Below are 17328 nucleotides of genomic sequence, written 5' to 3' on the forward strand. Positions count from 1 at the left end.
GACATGGTATCTTACTGCCATAATGACATGGTATCTTACTGGCAATATGCCATGGTATCTTACTGGCATTATGACATGGTATCTTACTAGCACTATGACGTTGTGCCTGACTGGCATTATGACATGGTATCTTACTGTCGTAATGACATAGTATCTTACTGGAATTATGACATGGTATCTTACTGACATTATGACATGGTATCTTACTGGCATTATGACATGGTATCTTACTGGAATTATAACATGGTGTATACTGCCATTATGACATGGTATCTTACTGGCATTATGACATGGTATCTTACTGGAATTATGACATGGTATATACTGCCATTATGACATGGTATCTCACTACCATTTTGACATCGTATCTTACTGGCATTATGACATCGTATCTTACTGGCATTATAACATGGTATCTTACTAGCATTATGACATGGTATCTTACTGGCATTATGACATGGTATTTTACTGGCATTATAACATGGTATCTTACTGGCATTATGACATGGTATCCTACTGGCATTATTACATGGTATCTTACTGGCATGATATGGTATCTTATTGGCATTATTACATGGTATCTTACTGGCATTATTACATGGTATCTTACTAGCATTATGTCATGGTGTCTTACTAGCATTATGACATGATATTTTACTGACATTATGACGTTGTATCTGACTGGCATTATGACATGGTATCTTACTGGCATTATGCCATGGTATCTTACAGCCATTATGACATGGTATCTTACTGGCATTATGACATGGTATCTTACTGGCATTATGACATTGCATCTTACTGACATTATGACGTTGTATCTGAATGGCATTATGACATGGTATCTTACTGCTATTATGACATGGTATCTTACTGGCATTATGACATGGTATCCTACTGCCATTATGACATGGTATCCTACTGGCATTATGGCATGTTATCTTACTGGCTTTATGACATGGTATCCTACTGGCATTATGGCATGGTATCTTACTGGCTTTATGACATGGTATCTTACTGGCATTATGACATGGTATCTTACTGGCATTTTGACATGGTATCTTTCTGACATTATGACATGGTATCTTACTAGCTTTATGACATGGTATCTTACTGCTATTATGACATGGTATCTTACTGGCATTATGACATGGTATCTTACTGGAATTATGACATGGTATATACTGCCATTATGACATAGTATCTTACTAGCTTTATGACATGGTATCTTACTGGCATTATGATATGGTATCTTACTGCCATTATGACATGGTATCTTACTGGCATTATGACATGGTATCTTACTGCCATTTTGACATGGTATCTTACTAGCTTTATGACATTGTATCTTACTGGCATTATGACATGGTATCTTACTGGAATTATGACATGGTATATACTGCCATTATGACATTGTATCTTACTATCTTTATGACATGTTATCTTACTGGCATTATGACATGGTACCTTACTGCCATTATGACATGGTATCTTACTGGCATTATGACATGGTATCTTACTGCCATTTTGACATGGTATCTTACTAGCTTTATGACATGGTATCTTACTGGCATTTTGACATGGCATCTCACTACCATTGTGACATCGTATCTTACTGGCATTATGACATCGTAACTTACTGGCATTAAAACATGGTATCTTACTAGCATTATGACATGGTATCTTACTGGCATTATGACATGGTATTTTACTGGCATTATGACATGGTATCTTACTAGCATTATTACATGGTATCTTACTGGCATTATGATATTGTATCTTACTAGCATTATGACATGGTATCTTGCTAGCTTTATGACATGGTATCTTTCTGGCATTATGACATGGTATCTTACTGCCATTATGACATGGTATCTTACTGGCATAATGACATTGCATCTTACTGACATTATGACGTTGTAACTGAATGGCATTATGACATGGTATCATATTAGCATTATGACATGGTATCTTACTGGCATTATGACATGGTATCTTACTGCCATTATGACACGGTATCCTACTGCCATTATGACATGGTATCTTACTGGCATTATGGCATGGTATCTTACTGGCATTATGACATGGAATCCTACTGCCATTATGACATGGTATCTTACTGGCATTATGACATGGTATCTTACTGGCATTATGACATGGTATCCTACTGGCATTATGACGTTGTATCTCACTGCTATTATGACATGGTATCCTACTGCCATTATGACATGGTATCCTACTGGCATTATGCCATGGTATCTTACTGGTATTATGACATGGTATCTTACTGGCATTATGGCGTTGTATCCTACTGGCATTATGACGTTGTATCTTACTGCTATTATGACATGGTATCCTACTGCCATTTTGACATGGTATCCTACTGCCATTATGACATGGTATCATACTGGCATTATGACATGGTATCCTACTGCTATTATGACATGGTATCTTACTGCCATAATGACATGGTATCTTACTGGCATTATGCCATGGTATCTTACTGGCATTATGACATGGTATCTTACTGGCACTATGACGTTGTGCCTGACTGGCATTATGACATGGTATCTTACTGTCATAATGACATAGTATCTTACTGGAATTATGACATGGTATCTTACTGACATTATGACATGGTATCTTACTGGCATTATGACATGGTATCTTACTGGAATTATAACATGGTGTATACTGCCATTATGACATGGTATCTTACTGGCATTATGACATGGTATCTTACTGGAATTATGACATGGTATATACTGCCATTATGACATGGTATCTCACTACCATTTTGACATCGTATCTTACTGGCATTATGACATCGTATCTTACTGGCATTATAACATGGTATCTTACTAGCATTATGACATGGTATCTTACTGGCATTATGACATGGTATTTTACTGGCATTATAACATGGTATCTTACTGGCATTATGACATGGTATCCTACTGGCATTATTACATGGTATCTTACTGGCATGATATGGTATCTTATTGGCATTATTACATGGTATCTTACTGGCATTATTACATGGTATCTTACTAGCATTATGTCATGGTGTCTTACTAGCATTATGACATGATATTTTACTGACATTATGACGTTGTATCTGACTGGCATTATGACATGGTATCTTACTGGCATTATGCCATGGTATCTTACAGCCATTATGACATGGTATCTTACTGGCATTAAGACATGGTATCTTACTGGCATTATGACATTGCATCTTACTGACATTATGACGTTGTATCTGAATGGCATTATGACATGGTATCTTACTGCTATTATGACATGGTATCTTACTGGCATTATGACATGGTATCCTACTGCCATTATGACATGGTATCCTACTGGCATTATGGCATGTTATCTTACTGGCTTTATGACATGGTATCCTACTGGCATTATGGCATGGTATCTTACTGGCTTGATGACATGGTATCTTACTGGCATTATGACATGGTATCTTACTGGCATTTTGACATGGTATCTTTCTGACATTATGACATGGTATCTTACTAGCTTTATGACATGGTATCTTACTGCTATTATGACATGGCATCTTACTGGCATTATGACATGGTATCTTACTGGCATTATGACATGGTATCTTACTGCTATTATGACATGGTATCTTACTGGAATTATGACATGGTATATACTGCCATTATGACATAGTATCTTACTAGCTTTATGACATGGTATCTTACTGGCATTATGACATGGTATCTTACTGCCATTATGACATGGTATCTTACTGGCATGATGACATGGTATCTTACTGCCATTTTGACATGGTATCTTACTAGCTTTATGACATGGTATCTTACTGGCATTATGACATGGTATCTTACTGGAATTATGACATGGTATATACTGCCATTATGACATTGTATCTTACTAGCTTTATGACATGGTATCTTACTGGCATTATGACATGGTACCTTACTGCCATTATGACATGGTATCTTACTGGCATTATGATATGGTATATTACTGCCATTTTGACATGGTATCTTACTAGCTTTATGACATGGTATCTTACTGGCATTTTGACATGGCATCTCACTACCATTGTGACATCGTATCTTACTGGCATTATGACATCGTAACTTACTGGCATTAAAACATGGTATCTTACTAGCATTATGACATGGTATCTTACTGGCATTATGACATGGTATTTTACTGGCATTATGACATGGTATCTTACTAGCATTATTACATGGTATCTTACTGGCATTATGATATTGTACCTTACTAGCATTATGACATGGTATCTTGCCAGCTTTATGACATGGTATCTTTCTGGCATTATGACATGGTATCCTACTGCCATTATGACATGGTATCCTACTGGCATTATGGCATGTTATCTTACTGGCTTTATGACATGGTATCCTACTGGCATTATGGCATGGTATCTTACTGGCTTGATGACATGGTATCTTACTGGCATTATGACATGGTATCTTACTGGCATTTTGACATGGTATCTTTCTGACATTATGACATGGTATCTTACTAGCTTTATGACATGGTATCTTACTGCTATTATGACATGGCATCTTACTGGCATTATGACATGGTATCTTACTGGCATTATGACATGGTATCTTACTGCTATTATGACATGGTATCTTACTGGAATTATGACATGGTATATACTGCCATTATGACATAGTATCTTACTAGCTTTATGACATGGTATCTTACTGGCATTATGACATGGTATCTTACTGCCATTATGACATGGTATCTTACTGGCATGATGACATGGTATCTTACTGCCATTTTGACATGGTATCTTACTAGCTTTATGACATGGTATCTTACTGGCATTATGACATGGTATCTTACTGGAATTATGACATGGTATATACTGCCATTATGACATTGTATCTTACTAGCTTTATGACATGGTATCTTACTGGCATTATGACATGGTACCTTACTGCCATTATGACATGGTATCTTACTGGCATTATGATATGGTATATTACTGCCATTTTGACATGGTATCTTACTAGCTTTATGACATGGTATCTTACTGGCATTTTGACATGGCATCTCACTACCATTGTGACATCGTATCTTACTGGCATTATGACATCGTAACTTACTGGCATTAAAACATGGTATCTTACTAGCATTATGACATGGTATCTTACTGGCATTATGACATGGTATTTTACTGGCATTATGACATGGTATCTTACTAGCATTATTACATGGTATCTTACTGGCATTATGATATTGTACCTTACTAGCATTATGACATGGTATCTTGCCAGCTTTATGACATGGTATCTTTCTGGCATTATGACATGGTATCTTACTGCCATTATGACATGGTATCTTACTGGCATAATGACATTGCATCTTACTGACATTATGACGTTGTATCTGAATGGCATTATGACATGGTATCATATTAGCATTATGACATGGCATCTTACTGGCATTATGACATGGTATCTTACTGGCATTATGACACGGTATCCTACTGCCATTATGACATGGTATCTTACTGGCATTATGGCATGGTATCTTACTGGCATTATGACATGGTATCCTACTGCCATTATGACATGGTATCTTACTGGCATTATGGCATGGTATCTTACTGGCATTATGACATGGTATCTTACTGCTATTATGACATGGTATCTTACTGGCATTATGACATGGTATCTTACTGCTATTATGACATGGTATCTTACTGGCATTATGACATGGTATCTTACTGGAATTATGACATGGTATCCTACAGCCATTATGACGTTGTATCCTACTGTCATTATGACGTTGTATCTTACCGCTATTATGACATGGTATCCTACTGCAGTTATGACATGGTATCTTACCTGCATTATGGCGTTGTATCCTACTGGCATTATGACGTTGTATCTTACTGCTATTATGACATGGTATCCTACTGCCATTTCGACATGGTATCCTACTGCCATTATGACATGGTATCTTACTGCCATTATGACATGGTATCATACTGGCATTATGACATGGTATCCTACTGCCATTATGACATGGTATCTTACTGCCATAATGACATGGTATCATACTGGAATTATGACATGGTATCCTACAGCCATTATGACGTTGTATCCTACTGGCATTATGACGTTGTATCTTACTGCTATTATGACATGGTATCCTACTGCCATTTTGACATGGTATCCTACTGCCATTATGACATGGTATCTTACTGCCATTATGACATGGTATCATACTGGCATTATGACATGGTATCCTACTGCCATTATGACATGGTATCTTACTGCCATAATGACATGGTATCTTACTGGCAATATGCCATGGTATCTTACTGGCATTATGACATGGTATCTTACTAGCACTATGACGTTGTGCCTGACTGGCATTATGACATGGTATCTTACTGTCGTAATGACATAGTATCTTACTGGAATTATGACATGGTATCTTACTGACATTATGACATGGTATCTTACTGGCATTATGACATGGTATCTTACTGGAATTATAACATGGTGTATACTGCCATTATGACATGGTATCTTACTGGCATTATGACATGGTATCTTACTGGAATTATGACATGGTATATACTGCCATTATGACATGGTATCTCACTACCATTTTGACATCGTATCTTACTGGCATTATGACATCGTATCTTACTGGCATTATAACATGGTATCTTACTAGCATTATGACATGGTATCTTACTGGCATTATGACATGGTATCCTACTGGCATTATTACATGGTATCTTACTGGCATGATATGGTATCTTATTGGCATTATTACATGGTATCTTACTGGCATTATTACATGGTATCTTACTAGCATTATGTCATGGTGTCTTACTAGCATTATGACATGATATTTTACTGACATTATGACGTTGTATCTGACTGGCATTATGACATGGTATCTTACTGGCATTATGCCATGGTATCTTACAGCCATTATGACATGGTATCTTACTGGCATTATGACATGGTATCTTACTGGCATTATGACATTGCATCTTACTGACATTATGACGTTGTATCTGAATGGCATTATGACATGGTATCTTACTGCTATTATGACATGGTATCTTACTGGCATTATGACATGGTATCCTACTGCCATTATGACATGGTATCCTACTGGCATTATGGCATGTTATCTTACTGGCTTTATGACATGGTATCCTACTGGCATTATGGCATGGTATCTTACTGGCTTTATGACATGGTATCTTACTGGCATTATGACATGGTATCTTACTGGCATTTTGACATGGTATCTTTCTGACATTATGACATGGTATCTTACTAGCTTTATGACATGGTACCTTACTGCCATTATGACATGGTATCTTACTGGCATTATGACATGGTATCTTACTGCCATTTTGACATGGTATCTTACTAGCTTTATGACATGGTATCTTACTGGCATTTTGACATGGCATCTCACTACCATTGTGACATCGTATCTTACTGGCATTATGACATCGTAACTTACTGGCATTAAAACATGGTATCTTACTAGCATTATGACATGGTATCTTACTGGCATTATGACATGGTATTTTACTGGCATTATGACATGGTATCTTACTAGCATTATTACATGGTATCTTACTGGCATTATGATATTGTATCTTACTAGCATTATGACATGGTATCTTGCTAGCTTTATGACATGGTATCTTTCTGGCATTATGACATGGTATCTTACTGCCATTATGACATGGTATCTTACTGGCATAATGACATTGCATCTTACTGACATTATGACGTTGTATCTGAATGGCATTATGACATGGTATCATATTAGCATTATGACATGGTATCTTACTGGCATTATGACATGGTATCTTACTGGCATTATGACACGGTATCCTACTGCCATTATGACATGGTATCTTACTGGCATTATGGCATGGTATCTTACTGGCATTATGACATGGAATCCTACTGCCATTATGACATGGTATCTTACTGGCATTATGACATGGTATCTTACTGGCATTATGACATGGTATCCTACTGGCATTATGACGTTGTATCTCACTGCTATTATGACATGGTATCCTACTGCCATTATGACATGGTATCCTACTGGCATTATGCCATGGTATCTTACTGGTATTATGACATGGTATCTTACTGGCATTATGACGTTGTATCCTACTGGCATTATGACATGGTATCTTACTGGAATTATGACATGGTATCCTACAGCCATTATGACGTTGTATCCTACTGGCATTATGACGTTGTATCTCACTGCTATTATGACATGGTATCCTACTGCAGTTATGACATGGTATCTTACTGGCATTATGGCGTTGTATCCTACTGGCATTATGACGTTGTATCTTACTGCTATTATGACATGGTATCCTACTGCCATTTTGACATGGTATCCTACTGCCATTATGACATGGTATCTTACTGCCATTATGACATGGTATCATACTGGCATTATGACATGGTATCCTACTGCCATTATGACATGGTATCTTACTGCCATAATGACATGGTATCTTACTGGCATTATGCCATGGTATCTTACTGGCATTATGACATGGTATCTTACTGGCACTATGACGTTGTGCCTGACTGGCATTATGACATGGTATCTTACTGTCATAATGACATAGTATCTTACTGGAATTATGACATGGTATCTTACTGACATTATGACATGGTATCTTACTGGCATTATGACATGGTATCTTACTGGAATTATAACATGGTGTATACTGCCATTATGACATGGTATCTTAATGGCATTATGACATGGTATCTTACTGGAATTATGACATGGTATATACTGCCATTATGACATGGTATCTCACTACCATTTTGACATCGTATCTTACTGGCATTATGACATTGTATCTTACTGGCATTATAACATGGTATCTTACTAGCATTATGACATGGTATCTTACTGGCATTATGACATGGTATTTTACTGGCATTATAACATGGTATCTTACTGGCATTATGACATGGTATCCTACTGGCATTATTACATGGTATCTTACTGGCATGATATGGTATCTTATTGGCATTATTACATGGTATCTTACTGGCATTATTACATGGTATCTTACTAGCATTATGTCATGGTGTCTTACTAGCATTATGACATGATATTTTACTGACATTATGACGTTGTATCTGACTGGCATTATGACATGGTATCTTACTGGCATTATGCCATGGTATCTTACAGCCATTATGACATGGTATCTTACTGGCATTATGACATGGTATCTTACTGGCATTATGACATTGCATCTTACTGACATTATGACGTTGTATCTGAATGGCATTATGACATGGTATCTTACTGCTATTATGACATGGTATCTTACTGGCATTATGACATGGTATCCTACTGCCATTATGACATGGTATCCTACTGGCATTATGGCATGTTATCTTACTGGCTTTATGACATGGTATCCTACTGGCATTATGGCATGGTATCTTACTGGCTTTATGACATGGTATCTTACTGGCATTATGACATGGTATCTTACTGGCATTTTGACATGGTATCTTTCTGACATTATGACATGGTATCTTACTAGCTTTATGACATGGTATCTTACTGCTATTATGACATGGTATCTTACTGGCATTATGACATGGTATCTTACTGGAATTATGACATGGTATATACTGCCATTATGACATAGTATCTTACTAGCTTTATGACATGGTATCTTACTGGCATTATGATATGGTATCTTACTGCCATTATGACATGGTATCTTACTGGCATTATGACATGGTATCTTACTGCCATTTTGACATGGTATCTTACTAGCTTTATGACATTGTATCTTACTGGCATTATGACATGGTATCTTACTGGCATTATGACATGGTACCTTACTGCCATTATGACATGGTATCTTACTGGCATTATGACATGGTATCTTACTGCCATTTTGACATGGTATCTTACTAGCTTTATGACATGGTATCTTACTGGCATTTTGACATGGCATCTCACTACCATTGTGACATCGTATCTTACTGGCATTATGACATCGTTACTTACTGGCATTAAAACATGGTATCTTACTAGCATTATGACATGGTATCTTACTGGCATTATGACATGGTATTTTACTGGCATTATGACATGGTATCTTACTAGCATTATTACATGGTATCTTACTGGCATTATGATATTGTATCTTACTAGCATTATGACATGGTATCTTGCTAGCTTTATGACATGGTATCTTTCTGGCATTATGACATGGTATCTTACTGCCATTATGACATGGTATCTTACTGGCATAATGACATTGCATCTTACTGACATTATGACGTTGTATCTGAATGGCATTATGACATGGTATCATATTAGCATTATGACATGGTATCTTACTGGCATTATGACATGGTATCTTACTGGCATTATGACACGGTATCCTACTGCCATTATGACATGGTATCTTACTGGCATTATGGCATGGTATCTTACTGGCATTATGACATGGAATCCTACTGCCATTATGACATGGTATCTTACTGGCATTATGACATGGTATCTTACTGGCATTATGACATGGTATCCTACTGGCATTATGACGTTGTATCTCACTGCTATTATGACATGGTATCCTACTGCCATTATGACATGGTATCCTACTGGCATTATGCCATGGTATCTTACTGGTATTATGACATGGTATCTTACTGGCATTATGACGTTGTATCCTACTGGCATTATGACATGGTATCTTACTGGAATTATGACATGGTATCCTACAGCCATTATGACGTTGTATCCTACTGGCATTATGACGTTGTATCTCACTGCTATTATGACATGGTATCCTACTGCAATTATGACATGGTATCTTACTGGCATTATGGCGTTGTATCCTACTGGCATTATGACGTTGTATCTTACTGCTATTATGACATGGTATCCTACTGCCATTTTGACATGGTATCCTACTGCCATTATGACATGGTATCTTACTGCCATTATGACATGGTATCATACTGGCATTATGACATGGTATCCTACTGCCATTATGACATGGTATCTTACTGCCATAATGACATGGTATCTTACTGGCATTATGCCATGGTATCTTACTGGCATTATGACATGGTATCTTATTGGCACTATGACGTTGTGCCTGACTGGCATTATGACATGGTATCTTACTGTCATAATGACATAGTATCTTACTGGAATTATGACATGGTATCTTACTGACATTATGACATGGTATCTTACTGGCATTATGACATGGTATCTTACTGGAATTATAACATGGTGTATACTGCCATTATGACATGGTATCTTACTGGCATTATGACATGGTATCTTACTGGAATTATGACATGGTATATACTGCCATTATGACATGGTATCTCACTACCATTTTGACATCGTATCTTACTGGCATTATGACATCGTATCTTACTGGCATTATAACATGGTATCTTACTAGCATTATGACATGGTATCTTACTGGCATTATGACATGGTATTTTACTGGCATTATAACATGGTATCTTACTGGCATTATGACATGGTATCCTACTGGCATTATTACATGGTATCTTACTGGCATGATATGGTATCTTATTGGCATTATTACATGGTATCTTACTGGCATTATTACATGGTATCTTACTAGCATTATGTCATGGTGTCTTACTAGCATTATGACATGATATTTTACTGACATTATGACGTTGTATCTGACTGGCATTATGACATGGTATCTTACTGGCATTATGCCATGGTATCTTACAGCCATTATAACATGGTATCTTACTGGCATTATGACATGGTATCTTACTGGCATTATGACATTGCATCTTACTGACATTATGACGTTGTATCTGAATGGCATTATGACATGGTATCTTACTGCTATTATGACATGGTATCTTACTGGCGTTATGACATGGTATCCTACTGCCATTATGACATGGTATCCTACTGGCATTATGGCATGTTATCTTACTGGCTTTATGACATGGTATCCTACTGCCATTATGGCATGGTATCTTACTGGCTTTATGACATGGTATCTTACTGGCATTATGACATGGTATCTTACTGGCATTTTGACATGGTATCTTTCTGACATTATGACATGGTATCTTACTAGCTTTATGACATGGTATCTTACTGCTATTATGACATGGTATCTTACTGGCATTATGACATGGTATCTTACTGGCATTATGACATGGTATCTTACTGCTATTATGACATGGTATCTTACTGGAATTATGACATGGTATATACTGCCATTATGACATAGTATCTTACTAGCTTTATGACATGGTATCTTACTGGCATTATGACATGGTATCTTACTACCATTATGACATGGTATCTTACTGGCATTATGACATGGTATCTTACTGCCATTTTGACATGGTATCTTACTAGCTTTATGACATGGTATCTTACTGGCATTATGACATGGTATCTTACTGGAATTATGACATGGTATATACTGCCATTATGACATTGTATCTTACTAGCTTTATGACATGGTATCTTACTGGCATTATGACATGGTACCTTACTGCCATTATGACATGGTATCTTACTGGCATTATGACATGGTATATTACTGCCATTTTGACATGGTATCTTACTAGCTTTATGACATGGTATCTTACTGGCATTTTGACATGGCATCTCACTACCATTGTGACATCGTATCTTACTGGCATTATGACATCGTAACTTACTGGCATTAAAACATGGTATCTTACTAGCATTATGACATGGTATCTTACTGGCATTATGACATGGTATTTTACTGGCATTATGACATGGTATCTTACTAGCATTATTACATGGTATCTTACTGGCATTATGATATTGTACCTTACTAGCATTATGACATGGTATCTTGCCAGCTTTATGACATGGTATCTTTCTGGCATTATGACATGGTATCTTACTGCCATTATGACATGGTATCTTACTGGCATAATGACATTGCATCTTACTGACATTATGACGTTGTATCTGAATGGCATTATGACATGGTATCATATTAGCATTATGACATGGCATCTTGCTGGCATTATGACATGGTATCTTACTGGCATTATGACACGGTATCCTACTGCCATTATGACATGGTATCTTACTGGCATTATGGCATGGTATCTTACTGGCATTATGACATGGTATCCTACTGCCATTATGACATGGTATCTTACTGGCATTATGGCATGGTATCTTACTGGCATTATGACATGGTATCTTACTGCTATTATGACATGGTATCTTACTGGCATTATGACATGGTATCTTACTGCTATTATGACATGGTATCTTACTGGCATTATGACATGGTATCTTACTGGAATTATGACATGGTATCCTACAGCCATTATGACGTTGTATCCTACTGGCATTATGACGTTGTATCTTACCGCTATTATGACATGGTATCCTACTGCAGTTATGACATGGTATCTTACCTGCATTATGGCGTTGTATCCTACTGGCATTATGACGTTGTATCTTACTGCTATTATGACATGGTATCCTACTGCCATTTCGACATGGTATCCTACTGCCATTATGACATGGTATCTTACTGCCATTATGACATGGTATCATACTGGCATTATGACATGGTATCCTACTGCCATTATGACATGGTATCTTACTGCCATAATGACATGGTATCTTACTGGCATTATGCCATGGTATCTTCCTGGCATTATGGCATGGTATCTTACTGTCATAATGACATAGTATCTTACTGGAATTATGACATGGTAACTTACTGACATTATGACATGGTATCTTACTGGCATTATGACATGGTATCTTACTGGAATTATGACATGGTATATACTGCCATTATGACATGGTATATTACTGGCATTATGACATGGTATCTTACTGGAATTATGACATGGTATATACTGCCATTATGACATGGTATCTTACTAGCTTTATGACATGGTATCTTTCTGGCATTATGACATGGTATCTTACTGCCATTATGACATGGTATCTTACTGCCATTATGACATGGTATCATACTGGCATTATGACATGGTATCCTACTGCCATTATGACATGGTATCTTACAGCCATTATGACATGGTATCTTACTGGCATTATGCCATGGTATCTTACTGGCATTATGACATGGTATCTTACTGCTATTATGACATGGTATCTTACTGGCATTATGACATGGTATCCTACTGCCATTATGACATGGTATCTTACTAGCTTTATGACATGGTATCTTACTGCTATTATGACATGGTATCTTACTGGCATTATGACATGGTATCTTACTGGAATTATGACATGGTATATACTGCCATTATGACATAGTATCTTACTAGCTTTATGACATGGTATCTTAGTGGCATTATGACATGGTATCTTACTGCCATTATGACATGGTATCTTACTGGCATTATGACATGGTATCTTACTGCCATTTTGACATGGTATCTTACTAGCTTTATGACATGGTATCTTACTGGCATTATGACATGGTATCTTACTGGAATTATGACATGGTATATACTGCCATTATGACATTGTATCTTACTAGGTTTATGACATGGTATCTTACTGGCATTATGACATGGTATCTTACTGCCATTATGACATGGTATCTTACTGGCATTATGACATGGTATCTTACAGCCATTTTGACATGGTATCTTACTAGCTTTATGACATGGTATCTTACTGACATTTTGACATGGCATCTCACTACCACTGTGACATCGTATCTTACTGGCATTATGACATCGTATCTTACTGGCATTAAAACATGGTATTTTACTAGCATTATGACATGGTATCTTACTGGCATTATGACATGGTATTTTACTGGCATTATGACATTGTATCTTACTAGCATTATTACATGGTAACTTACTGGCATTATGATATGTTATCTTACTAGCATTATGACATGGTATCTTACTGGCATTATGACATGGTATTTTACTGGCATTATAACATGGTATCTTACTGGCATTATGACATGTTATCTTACTGGTATGATTACATGGTATCTTACTGGCATTATGATATGGTATCTTACTGGCATTATTACATGGTATCTTACTGGCATTATTACATGGTATCTTACTAGCATTATGTCATGGTATCTTACTGGCATTATGACATGGTATCTTACTGGCATTATGATATGGTATCTTACTGGCATTATTACATGGTATCTTACTGGCATTATTACATGGTATATTACTAGCATTATAACATGGTATCTTACTGGCATTATGACATCGTATCTTACTGGCATTATAACATGGTATCTTACTAGCATTATGACATGGTATCTTACTGGCATTATGACATGGTATTTTACTGGCATTATGACATGGTATCTTACTAGCATTATTACATGGTATCTTACTGGCATTATGATATGGTATCTTACTGGCATTATGACATGGTATCTTACTGCTATTATGACATGGTATCTTACTGGCATTATGACATGGTATCTTACTGCTATTATGACATGGTATCTTACTGGCATTATGACATGGTATCTTACTGGAATTATGACATGGTATCCTACAGCCATTATGACGTTGTATCCTACTGGCATTATGACGTTGTATCTTACTGCTATTATGACATGGTATCCTACTGCAGTTATGACATGGTATCTTACTGGCATTATGGCGTTGTATCCTACTGGCATTATGACGTTGTATCTTACTGCTATTATGACATGGTATCCTACTGCCATTTTGACATGGTATCCTACTGCCATTATGACATGGTATCTTACTGCCATTATGACATGGTATCATACTGGCATTATGACATGGTATCCTACTGCCATTATGACATGGTATCTTACTGCCATAATGACATGGTATCTTACTGGCATTATGCCATGGTATCTTACTGGCATTATGACATGGTATCTTACTGGCACTATGACGTTGTGCCTGACTGGCATTATGACATGGTATCTTACTGTCATAATGACATAGTATCTTACTGGAATTATGACATGGTATCTTACTGACATTATGACATGGTATCTTACTGGCATTATGACATGGTATCTTACTGGAATTATAACATGGTGTATACTGCCATTATGACATGGTATCTTACTGGCATTATGACATGGTATCTTACTGGAATTATGACATGGTATATACTGCCATTATGACATGGTATCTCACTACCATTTTGACATCGTATCTTACTGGCATTATGACATCGTATCTTACTGGCATTATAACATGGTATCTTACTAGCATTATGACATGGTATCTTACTGGCATTATGACATGGTATTTTACTGGCATTATAACATGGTATCTTACTGGAATTATGACATGGTATCCTACTGGCATTATTACATGGTATCTTACTGGCATGATATGGTATCTTATTGGCATTATTACATGGTATCTTACTGGCATTATTACATGGTATCTTACTAGCATTATGTCATGGTGTCTTACTAGCATTATGACATGATATTTTACTGACATTATGACGTTGTATCTGACTGGCATTATGACATGGTATCTTACTGGCATTATGCCATGGTATCTTACAGCCATTATGACATGGTATCTTACTGGCATTATGACATGGTATCTTACTGGCATTATGACATTGCATCTTACTGACATTATGACGTTGTATCTGAATGGCATTATGACATGGTATCTTACTGCTATTATGACATGGTATCTTACTGGCATTATGACATGGTATCCTACTGCCATTATGACATGGTATCCTACTGGCATTATGTCATGTTATCTTACTGGCTTTATGACATGGTATCCTACTGGCATTATGGCATGGTATCTTACTGGCTTTATGACATGGTATCTTACTGGCATTATGACATGGTATCTTACTGGCATTTTGACATGGTATCTTTCTGACATTATGACATGGTATCTTACTAGCTTTATGACATGGTATCTTACTAGCTTTATGACATGGTATCTTACTGGCATTATGACATGGTATCTTACTGGAATTATGACATGGTATATACTGCCATTATGACATAGTATCTTACTAGCTTTATGACATGGTATCTTACTGGCATTATGACATGGTATCTTACTGCCATTATGACATGGTATCTTACTGGCATTATGACATGGTATCTTACTGCCATTTTGACATGGTATCTTACTAGCTTTATGACATGGTATCTTACTGGCATTATGACATGGTATCTTACTGGAATTATGACATGGTATATACTGCCATTATGACATTGTATCTTACTAGCTT

This window comes from Saccoglossus kowalevskii, chromosome 2, assembly GCF_978046115.1.
Source record: "Saccoglossus kowalevskii chromosome 2, keSacKowa6.1, whole genome shotgun sequence".
Taxonomy (NCBI): domain Eukaryota; kingdom Metazoa; phylum Hemichordata; class Enteropneusta; family Harrimaniidae; genus Saccoglossus; species Saccoglossus kowalevskii.